The following is a 12,665-nucleotide window of genomic DNA, read 5'->3' on the forward strand; positions in this document are numbered from 1 at the left end:
TATTATGAGTTTGAATTTCTTCTCCAAAACTACAGAGCGCCCCTTTAAATGCATTTATTTTTGAAGGACAGCAAAATAGCGGCAGAGCGCAGACTGTTAGCTTGTATGAGATGTGTTGAGGACACGTAAACAACATGCCGCACACGTCTCTTCTGATAATCTCACATATAAAACCGGGCCGAAGGTGGTGGCTGCCAGCTTCCGTGTTTCACTTTTAATTAACTTGTATTGAGATTTGCGAACGCTGTACCAGACTCAAATATTGCTGTAAGCCTTCATTAAGATGATGGCTGTTTTTGTGTGTGTTTTGATTTGTTGTTTTTTTGTGTGTGTTTTTTTTCCTGATCCCCTCAGGAACGCACACACACACACAAAACAGCTGTTTACACACCACTCCTGTCAATTTAAATGGAAATCATGGGAAAACAAATATTAGCATGTCTGGTTAGATAAACCTCCATTAAGGTGTTGGCTCCATTTTGCTGCGCTCGACAAACTGACTCTATCCTGCTCAGATGGGGCTGCGTTATCCTGGAGCTGCTCAACAGAGAGAAAAAAACCCAAACCGAGCAACAGAACAGGGAGACAGTTGTCCCCATTTCCCTGATGAAAATGGTACAGTTTATGTGCATAAATGGAAAAAGCTCAGCCTTACATGAGAACACATTCACGATTACTCTAAGAGCGACCGCTCATAACAGATGCCAGAATATGAGAGCCTTGTAGTTTCTATTTGTAGTCCAGGCATTGTCCAGTAATGTTTGAGTGGTTCTTGGTTGCATAAACCATCCAAAGAGAGCAAACAAGGTTCGATTTATTGTCTGAGTAATCTCAGCACCCATACTGGCTATCCTCTGATGATGATTTAGCTTTTAATCATCTCTTTATCTGAATCTGCATGCACGTATCTGTTAATAGGGCTTAGCCGAAATGTTGTCTTATATCCATTCTCGTGTCTCAAGTTACTTACTGAACAGAGGTATTGGGCCAGTTAACCGTTATCCGGATATCTGCTGGCTACATCGGAAGCCCCGAAATGTTGGCCTGTTGCCCCCAGAAGTTGATTCATTATCGTCATCATCATCGTCAGCTGATGGATTCTGAGATTGTTCTTAGATAGAATGATGGAAGCAGGCAAACCCTAGAACAAAGAACACACAAAAAAACAGTGAAAACGCTGTGATAGCAGTCAGGAACACCAGGAATATGAGGACAAGGAGGAACACCAGGAACAACAGGGGCATGAGGAACACCACTCCTCAAGTGTCTGCTTTTCAGCATGTGTACGTGTCAGACCACTGGGTATCTTTGACCAGATCATAGGGAAATGTCCAGCTGTTTTTGTGGCAACTAATTCAGATCATTTAAGACAAAACAGTTTAACATGTATTGTCGGCAACTGAACTTGTTTCAGTTTCTAACTAGAGAAGAGAACTGAAGAAGACTCTTGGATGACAAGTGAAATGTCTTCAGTTTTCCCCAACCCTAAACAAGTGGTTTTCGTGTCCTAATCTAACCAGAGCGTGAACACAGCATTGTCAGAATCAAGGAGAATCGAGGAGAAACATTAAAAATTGAAGCTAAAGAAGCATTGTAACTTACATATGGTTTTGCAGAAACATATTTTGCCATCACTTCTTTTACTGATACCAGGTCATAACCAAACAGACCTTGGATTAATCTCCATCATTGTCTCAGGTGATCCAACCTTTATCAGAATGCTGACAGGCATTCCACGTCTGAGAAAGAAACACTGAAAACTAAGGCAAGAAAATTAAATCACATTTGTTCAAAGCAGACGAGACAGAAGGTCTCATCACCAGGAACACATGACAAGAGAACAAATGAACTGCTCGAAGGGACGGTGAATGTTCTGAGATGACTAAGGTTGGTTACCGGTCGAGGTTTTTGAAAATGTGAAGGGATGATGTCACCAGCGACGAGCTTTCAAACTGTTTAATGATCAAAGCTTGATGGCCTTGTAAAGGCTCTCGGCCCCCACTGCAGACACATTTAGGATGAAAAGTGGAGCTGCTGACACCAACTGAGACATCAACAGCAGTACGTGTCACGGGCTGCCAGACGGATGCTCTCTCTCTCACACACACACACACACACACACACACACACACACACACACACACACACACACACACACATCCACACACACACACACACAAGAGCACGATAGATGATCAGGCTGCTCCATCCCCCTAGTCTGGGTGACAGTGAGGGATTGCTGAGTGACAGACAGAGTAGTGAAATTCTCTGATGGATGAGATAAGTGGGACAAGGAGTCTCTCTCTCTCTCTCACTCTCTCTCTCTCTCTTTCTCTCTTACACACACACACACACACACACACACACACACACACACACACACACACAAACTCAAACACAAAACACACACATATTGTGTCCAGGGCAATTCAGCCTGACAGGCAGCCGAGCAACAGGCATCATACTGGAGTAGCAACGGCGTGTGTTGCCAGGTTTGCTCCGCCAGGTTTTATGTGCGTGTCTGTTTGTTCTACATGGCAGTAAACTCAGATCTTCTGATTAAACTCCCAGTCTAATGTAATAATAGAGCTCGCAGTGCCAAAACATACCAACTTGCTTCCCAAATGTTCGTCTCCGGCAGCAAATAGCAGTCCGCCTCGCGTGATTCCTGCCTGATTGTCGAATCGACGTGAGAAATCGCAGCCGACAAGCTCTCTGCGCAGGCAGCCAATCATTGGGACATTTTTAAAACCTCTCCTCATTCTTTCACTCCGCTGATTTTCTCCCTGGATTGATTGATCCATGTTCATGCCTCAGATGCAAATGCCAGCCCGGCATGAGCAAAATATAAAAAAGGGACTTCTGCAGGGACCCACAAAGAGGTTGGATGCCTGATCTGAGAACTCTTACTCTAAAATTGACACCTTCTTCTTATCTTCTTCTTTTGTCTGAGTCTCAAGCTGGTGTGCTGACACAAAACACAGCCAGGAGGGGAGGATGTCATCACAGGAAAACTAAAGAAAGAGGCTAAACTGAGGAGCCGCAGCATGAAAGATGTAACTGTGTACGATGGCACAGACAGTCTGAATGTCTGCTACATTTACTTTTATGTGATCATTTGTATATCAAATAGATTGAGTTTTTAGGGACTGTATATAAATGATTAGGTAGAGTGGCAGGCAGGGTCCACATAGGGTCAATGTATGTATTGTTTCTTTTTGCTGATAAGAGGGGAGTCTTACTTTTTGGGACAGCAGGAGAAAGGACCTTTTATTTTTTCTAACCCTGAGATTTAGTTACCCTGTTTTCCATGTCAGCCTTCCCATGCAATACATTTAGTATTATCACATTAAGTGACAGAGAAAAGATGAAAAGAAGTCAAAACTGCTATTTAATCACATTCTGTTAATGTTTGAATTTTTTTAACACAAATTCGTAAATATTGCCCACAATAGACACAATAAATTGTAGGCTACTGTATCCTAGTATTAGATTATTTCTCATTCATCATTCCATGCGAACTAAAGTCCTTTTCAGACAAGGAATACAAAACATCTTGGCTTCATCTATCTGTTAAGTGACAGTCTTTTGGCATTCAGCAGTTAAGGATCTGAACACTTCCTTCACAACTGTTCAGCAGCAGCCACACATCATTTATTTATGGTTTCAAAATTATTTGCTTTATATACATTTAGGGTCAAATATATTTTTAATGTATGTGGAAATGCTAACGATATGTTTTGCAATGTACTACCCAAATATTACATACATACATAGATACATATTTGTGTATGTAATGCATTATTAAATATGCACTTTAGTAAACTGCAGCAACATAAACAACAAACAGGAAGTGTGATGAGTTTGAATCATATGCTATAGCCTGCACAGTCTCCTGATCTCAACACAACCTAAACTCGAACCTAAACAAATACAAACAAACAGCAACCCAAACCAAAACTGACGCCGAGACACTGATATAACTTTTGCTCCAGTGGAATTTCCTCTCAGTATCACGATTCAGATGCTGGATAATGACTCAGCCAAACACTGACTCACTCCATCTGTCAGTCTGCACTCTGAAAATTACATATCTTTCGCGGTTTAATCGGCAAAACGAGGGAAAGAGGGGGGAATCGGAGGGGAGAGGGAAGGAGGAAACCATGAGGGGATTACAAAGATCTTTTTACACAGAAGTAAAAGAAAGGAATATAAAGAGAAAACACTAATTAAGGCGCTCCTTGGAGGGATTCTACTCAGGGTTAAACTCATTTGGCAAATAATTTAATGTGGGTGCATTTGCAAAGAAAATGCGGCTCATGAACCCAACTTTTGCCAAAAGCATTGTGAATACATGTGACATTGTGAATACATGCACATGTATATTTGTCTGGCCTTGTGAGCAGCTCATTGTACAGTATGACAGTGGCAGAGATTCTATCACTGTCTTCAGAGTCATTAAAATGCACTGAGCTGTCACTCTCAAATATCTGCAGTGCCACACACAGTGTTAAAGCTGCCCTTTGTATCGTTTTATCATTGTGAGAGCTACGGAATGCAGCCGTATTAATGACCGACAGATGGTTCAAGTTATTTCCTATGCGGAGAGAAATCCATGCTGGATTATTTGCTGCTTATATTTGTTATCTATGATAATAAACTATAGAAAATATAACAATAGATTACATTAGAATAAGTCATCTTGAGCTGTGACAGACTGTGAAAGATATTTTTCACAGAAACTAATGAAGAATATGATCAGATTAATTATAATAATAATGAAAATAATCATTAGCTGCACCTGTTAAACCTCTCTAAACATCTGTGCCAAAATAAGACAGTATTATTCTACAAGTCGCAACAACAACCAGGAAAGTCAGTGAAGACTTCATATAAGCAGAAACATAGCAGATGGAATAAATCTTTGACTAATGGTAGCTTTTTATTAATTCACATGTTGCATATCAATCTTTTGCTCACGTCTGATTTGAAACATGCTTTTAGTTTTTAACTGTAAGTTGCTGTCCATGACCATCCAAGGAGCGTGTGAATGCAAAATTAATATTTGTATTACAGCTCTATGAGAATGTATTATGTTAGTGTTCTATCAACTGTACGTTGATAATATCCTGTAATGTTTACAATACATTCTCACAGCTGTATAGGTTGATGTATATGATGCAACTTAACAATGTCAAAAAGTTAAAATAGCTATGTTTTTGATTTTTCCTTACACATTTCCTTGTTTTGATTGATCCAACCATCTACCCAAAACCACCTCTCTATGCAGACTTTGTTGCTCTTCATACTACTTTGCTACTAGCTTTGCTATGTCTTCCACAGTTTTCCACTGGTCTTCATGGTAAGCAAAGTTAATCATCTCTGCTAGCACAACCTTCATAACATGAGAGTGGTACCAATCTTCTCATCTAACACTCGACATTGAAACAATTTTCCAAAATTCAAATGATCCTTTCATCAAGTTACAATCTTTAATTTTGACTTGGGCAAATATATTTTTATTTTTCTGAGGACACTTGATCTTGTAATACTTTGATATATGAGAGCTAACATCCTTGCGCGCAAATGGTTTACAGTCAGGCAGCAAAATGGCAAAACTGTCAGAAACACATCTCTGTCTTGCTCTTGGGGCCGGGTGATAATGAGAGGCTAAAAGAGAATAGGCAGAGATCAATCACACACACATATACACCCACACACTGCCTCCCTTATCCTGTCAATGATCACCCACCTCTTCTTGCCCCGGCCTTCTCCTCATCACCTCTTTCTCCCACACATTTATACCATCATTATTTATGTCCTGCCTCCTCCCTTGGCTGGTCATGACAGACAGGAGTTTAAGAGCCTTTGAAATGGGTCCTCCATCCAATTCATATGTAATCATACTGGTGGCTTATTCTAAATATTATAATATTAAATTATATCATAATAAATAATACATATGTAGAAAATGTATTATATTCTCATCAGCCTCAGTTGCACTTTGTGTTTGGCATTAATAATTAGCAAATGTTAGCATGCCAATATGTTAAACTAAGATGGTAAACATAATAAATATTATACATTATTGCTATACATCTAGGCTAAAGGCCAGCATTGACATCATGAGCTTGTTAGCATCCAATTTAGCATTTAGCTCAGATTTATGTGCCTCAGCGATGCCTCATAGAGCCATTAGCATAGCTGTAACGTAACCTGTTAGGCTTATTGGTCCCGCCTCTGTGTGAATAGCTGAATGCCGACTTGTGTTTTGAAGTTATTTGAGTGGTCAATAAGACAAAATATAGATAAAGAAGTGCTATATTGATGCAATCCATTTACCATAACCTTTTTTAAAATATATATATAGATATACGAGCATCATGCTGCACCTGTTTACTTCTAAGCAATAGCCAAAAGTGGGGGATTGGGTCCCTAACTTGAAACAGCCAATTCATTCAGATTTACTACAGCTTCATTATCATTTCCCTTAGATTACTCAAACGGTGTAAAACGGCTGTCATCCATCCGCTTTCAAATCTGATAATGATCGAGGCATCATTAATTTATCACTATATCTCCCGAGGAGGTTTTTGTAATCCTGTGTCATGCAATCTGTCATTTCTGAATCTAGGGGAGTAAAGGTTAAGGAAATAAGTCACCGGAGCAGGCGGCTTTTTATTGTAACAAGGCCAATGAGGACTATATCTTTCATCTCTTCTCTGGCTGATGACAGTGACAGGCCGAGGATGCCAGATGAGAGAGACGATCCTCCGAGAGTCGACTGAAAGGTTAGAGTGGCTCTAAGCAGCATGGCTGATGAGGAGACACACACAAACACACACACACACACACACACACACACACACACACACACACACACACACTGAAACTCTTTCAGTCATGCTTACAAATGGTGCTACTGTTTCCCATTAAATAGACCATTAAAACCTGCATTATACTTATTTGGACACAGATCTGAAAAGGGTGTGAAATCCTGTATCAAAGATATACTCATGATAAGTTTAATGACATCAGATAACACAAGGCCATAGCTTTTTGCTTTAATACAAAACAATCCCATCTGCAGCCAGCTCAAGGCTCGAGAGTTGAGTGCAGATCCAGACCTCTGGAGGAATAAACACCAGCAGCCACACTGGATTCTGCTCTGATCCAGAGCCATTTACAGACAGATAGTTCAGTCTAAATGTTTTTAGGGATGTAAATCTGAAATCTTACATACTATATTTTTAAATAAAAACAACAATGTCAGGCTCAGGGCATTGGAAATGTCAGGGAATTCCAGAAAACAGTGGGCTTTGTCCTCTGTTAAGATGGTTCGTGAGAACAGAAGCTATATAATAACTTGGGTGTGCTAACATGCTCCCAAGTGAGGAATGCTGTCAGGGAGCAGCACCAGAATAGGGCACTGAAGCTGGGCAAGCAGCGGGCTCAGAAGCCTCCCAGTGGACACGGCCCAGACCGGGACAGATCGAAACACAGGCTTCCAGACAGACGAGAGTTGGTTTGACAACTGTGAATACTGTAGTGATCTGATTTACTGAGGCTCTGATCAGAACTCTAACTGTGGGGACAATGAAGATGGGGTGGGTTCAGCTGGGGACAGGGAGAGGTGTGGAGCAGGAGAGGAGGGAGAAGGAGGTTGGGCAGTCATCAGCCACCTCCAGAGACCTGAATTATATGATCAGACTGTCAACACTTGAGGTACAACATAGTATTGTGAGACAGGAGAGGCTGGAGCACGTTAACGTCAACACAATACATCGCACAACTGTTTTTTTTAAATACTGATGATAATTTCAGTCATTTTTTATAAATGTTTTAAACAAAACATTTTTACTGTACCATTTTTAATGGCTATCTATTCAAATGTTTTTTTTAAGTTATTTGAAAAAGAGAAGAAAAAAAATGTCAACCTAATGGTGGCACAAGACACTAGACACATCTACATTTCTTCCTCACAGCAGCGGCGCGGAGCACGACGGGTAATTCTGTTAACACAAGCCCAGCAAAGTGTCTGCATCGATTTAATTTGCCAATTACTAAACGGGGCCCATTTATCATCACCTTAAGCTTTCACAAACTTCTCAGCGAGGCGTAATAGGACCGAAGAGCAATCTGTCGGCCCCTTCTCATTAGGACTCTAAAAAGATCCCCCAAAGCTTAATTATTTATCTGCATTAATATCCCGTCAATTATTGATGATAGGTGAGTGGGTGTGTATGTGTGAGAAGGCCAAAGATCAGCCCTCCTTTACCTCAGCCTCCCTCCTGATTAATGGATGAGGGAGAGGAGCCCTTCATGTATTATTACTGCAGAGAGCCTGGACCTTGGAGAGACAGAGACAGACAGACAGACAGACAGACAGACAGACGGAAGGAAAGAAGGAAGGGAGGTAGGGAGGAGAGTACAGAAAGTCAGTGAATGATAATCACCGCTTAGTATGCAAACATGTCTCTGTGCATCGCTGGCATTTCAGTATTTGACAGGGCGTTTATGGTGGTAAGTGGTCAGGTTGAGAGTGCAAAAATTGAAAATTCATCCTAGTTGGTGACACATGTGTCTCACGTCAGCACAAGTCTGCTTAAATCTCACACCTGTGGAGAGTTGTGAAGTGTCAAACAATGGGAAAAATTGGACAACATTCATCTCATGTTTCAGTCTTGAAGGAGCACAATTTTAATCAGAAGACAAAGAGCGAATAAACAAACTGACCTTCTCGTTTATATATGGTGGACTCTGCCACCTTTTTAACTTCAAACAGTGTTCTGGGACCTTATTTTTCTCTGAGAACAGCTTGATTATTCACCTATAGAAAACAATATTATTACTGAGTTTGTATTATTACCTCCTTAATAATATAAATATCAAATTTCAGGGTTTGAATTTTTCTTGAGAACAACGTAATGCCCCTTTAAGCTGCAGTTTATGGCTGGTTTCACTGCCTCACTTCTGCAGTTTAGATATCTTACACAAGGTGAGATATGTACTTTTCCTATAATTCCCCAATCTTTTACCAATTTAAATAAACAACCTTAATCTAAACTATGGCGTGGTTTTGTTAGTGAAAGGCTGCTTTAAATGAAAAACAACCTTGTTGTTCGCTTTGGATTTTAAAGAGGAAGAGATATACTTTTGAGAATGCCCATTCATCCTTCTTCATTCCTCTAAATGATTATTTTTATGGTGCCCCCTTAAACTGCTTCTGTCTCTCAGTTACAGTCTGAATGTTCATCAAGTTGCTTCAGTGTTTTCCAGCTGCTTTACACTGACATCTAGTGTACAAGCAGAGTACAGCAAGGCATCGTTTGTTGAAGTACTTGGAAAAGTGTTACACGAGTATGCAGTTGGAAATGGTCATTTTTCACCAACACTGACTTTTGTTTTTTAGAATAAACAATAAAGGAACTTATCAAGTGGCGTTATACAAAAATACTGTTTACATTGTTTTTAAGACATTAGTGTCACTGTCACTAAATAAACATTAACATATGTATGTTGAAGAACCAAATACAGTGAGCAGCTGGGTGGTTTAATGATAAAGCACAGGCTGGGGCTAGCTGGGTAGCATGCTAACTTGAGTAGATATGTCTATAACCCCAATACATACAGTGGACATCCTTGATGTGACACAAAAACTCAGATTTCTTCGCATTCTGTTGATAATTTCAGCACATTTTTTGAATGGTTTGAAATACAAATGTTAAACATTGCATCTTTAACTTTAAATCTTGATCAAAACCTGCTGTTAACTTGTGACTTTGCCTGATTAATTGTTGAATTTGCAGGGCACCTTAAAACTGTTCTTTGGCTGTCTGTATCTTATTTAATAAAATTTTGTATTGAATATCATTTGTTATCGTTTTTGGTACAAGCAGTTACCCACTATCTGTTTTTTTCCTATTTAAAGTATCTCTCTTTATACAAGATGGTGTTTTGTGTTTGTCATATAGACTTCAAACCATGCCCAAAGTAAATATGCATTTACAAAATGTGGCATTTACACATCTATGTCACTAGATGTCGCCAAAGCCCTACACTTGCTTTTGGCTCCCCGGGTCTCCAGATGTGGAGACCTAAACCCAGAGGTGCACACAGTGTTTCATTTCAACAGCTTTAAACAGATATACTTTATCGACCTTCAGCACCAGACTTCATTTAAGTTTTGTCTAATTTAAGAAGGTTCTTGCTGTTTATACTGGGGATAGATGAAAATCAAGCCTCCACTTGGTAAACTGACTTCTTACATATTAAAATCTGCCTCCTCAGACACTGTTTGCTGTCACACCAAATGACTGTTCAGCCAACAAAAACTGATGTGTGATCTGATGAGACTGCTCATGTTTTGCTATCTGAACTGAATGAACATGAGTGACTGTGCCACTATTTTCCATCTCCCTCCACCAGGTGACAGCACCAGCATGCAGCTGCAGCACGTCAACACAGACTCCATCCAACTCTGCTGAGTATTACACCTTTTGTTTTTTTTTAAATGTCATCTGAACCCTGAAACTTTTTTCAATCTGTCTGAGAATGTGAAGAGGAGATTTTTCTTTGTAAATAACAATCAATACACATTTGTCAGAAGAAAAAACAAAAAACATTTACACAGATGAGCATTCTTGAAGAGGACATCAGTGGAAATGTAAGTCATTTTTTGTGGCCGTAAAAAAGGTGCAAGGCTTAATTCCAATTCTAAGATGATCGTGAATGCAACGATTTGGGTGTGGGAAGAAAATATAATCCAATATTTGAAAGCCAAAGATGAGATTTAATGTTTCTATTACACTGTAATGATGAAGTCGTTGTTTCAGTTTCAACATATTTAACAAGGCTGTGACATTGTGAAGTTAGACTATCTGTGGTAAACACAAATTAAATTGTTGGCAAATCTGATTCATAAACTAAACGCTATTCTTTGGTAATTTTTTAGACTGGTTGAATTTTTTGATTTTACTGAGAGGTGGACTCATTTTTTCACAGGAACAGAACTCAATATGTCACTATAACACATTTGCATTTCTACCACTTGTGCTGGCTTTTGTATCAGCTTCATCTGTTTTATTTTTTATATCAAACTATATGTTATTTTTCTTAAAACAAAAGAAAAAAACTAACTTTAAAGATGCATTATGTTACTACGGGAAGAAATTATAATCAGAGAGATGCTTTCTATGCCTAAAAAAACAAAATAAACGCATGTTGATCCTGTTTTACTTTGTTTATGTTTGGCAGACCCTGCCACCTTTCTAGCTTCTAGCTTATTTTCCCCTTAGAGCAGCTTGTTTACTCAGTTATGGGGGGAAATAAATATTTCTGAGTTTATATTATTACCTCATTAATATTGAAAATGTTACAATTCTGAATTTGAATTTTTATGTCCAAAACTACACAGTGCTCCTTTAAACTAAATTATTATAAGTAATAAAAACACTCTTGGGGCACCTAGAGTAGTAGGCAATTCGATTAATATAAAATAATTGGATGAACTGTGTTACAAGTGAACATTTCAGATACAAATCAGGCTGTTCTTTGACCTCTAATTATGACCAGAATGGAGGCAAAAAAAAAAAAAAAAAAAAAAAAAAAGCACAAGCAAGCAGCTCTGAGGTGGAGCCGAGCTGATAAATCAAACGCAATGGCGGAATATAGTGCGGCTGTTTGCGAAGATAGTTTCCCTTCGTTTGGCGGCGGGGTTGTTCCATCCAATCCTCCACACACCGGAAGGAGATAATCAAGTAAGTGAGCAGCCCAAAAGCTGTAGAGACATGATTTTATTTGCTGTGGTCCACACACCCCCGCCTCTGAAGCGCCTCCTGTATATAGGCTACTCAATAAAAACCGGGGCTGCGATCCGTCAGTGCATTCATCATCCTATTACGGCGACAAATCCGGCTCCCAACCACGTGAAAGGTAAAATGAATTACCAACGTTAAGCCGTCAATAAAGCCATTTCTGTAAATGGTGTCTCCGAGGGCCCCCGCTATTATTCAACAAGCTTTATCAGCACCTTGGAAAATTACGCGGCTTGTAGCGCGGGCCCCTGCCTCACTGTGATTAAGGGCCCTGCCAGGGACCGGTGACAGCGCTTTTGACTCGTTTTTTTTCTTTTTTCTTTTTTTCTTTTTTTTATTCAGGCCCCCGCTTCCCTCCATGATGAACGCCGAGCTGATCAGGCAGAATGAAGACTAATTAAAAGCTATAAATTATCTTTTGCAGCCCCCCCTCTCTCTCTCAAGGAGCCTCTCTTTGCAGGGCGCCAGATAAGGAGCAGACTGAGTGCTCATTTACCCACAATGGCGCTGCGGCTAAACAGCATATTGATACTGTCCTAATTGGAATTTAATTAAGTAGCCATGGCTTCCCCACTCCGGCCTGTGGGATAAAGATTTCACCGTGTTCAACATCAACACGTCCCACAAACTCTCACGCTGTTGCTATTATGATCACTAATTTTATTATTATTTCATATCGCCAATTAGAGCCCGATGATGGCCATTTTTTATTCTCATTCTAGAGATTTTTTTTTTTTTTTAATTTTTTTTACAAAAGCACCATGTGGATGGAGGCACGTTTTTTCTTTTCTAGTTCTCATTGTGCAGCAAAAAACAAAACAAAAAAACGTAATTTTACACTGAATCTAT

General features: G+C 39.6%; 1 protein-coding gene across 5 annotated transcripts in view; it reads right to left on the reverse strand.

The window, feature by feature from the left end:
• LOC119015479 (metalloreductase STEAP3-like) overlaps positions 1–12,665 on the reverse strand; it is a 154,378-nt gene that overhangs the window by 19,483 nt on the left and 122,230 nt on the right. For 4 of the 5 annotated variants that reach the window (XM_037091508.1, XM_037091511.1, XM_037091507.1 and 1 more), the window contains 2 exons: positions 8,279–8,350; positions 971–1,141 (listed from right to left, as the gene is read on the reverse strand). The gene's annotated coding sequence lies outside the window, so the exon portion shown is untranslated. The remainder of the gene's footprint in view (positions 1–970; positions 1,142–8,278; positions 8,351–12,665) is intronic. The other variant, XM_037091506.1, reaches the window with a different exon arrangement.

Source organism: Acanthopagrus latus, chromosome 24, assembly GCF_904848185.1.
Source record: "Acanthopagrus latus isolate v.2019 chromosome 24, fAcaLat1.1, whole genome shotgun sequence".
NCBI lineage: Eukaryota > Metazoa > Chordata > Actinopteri > Spariformes > Sparidae > Acanthopagrus > Acanthopagrus latus.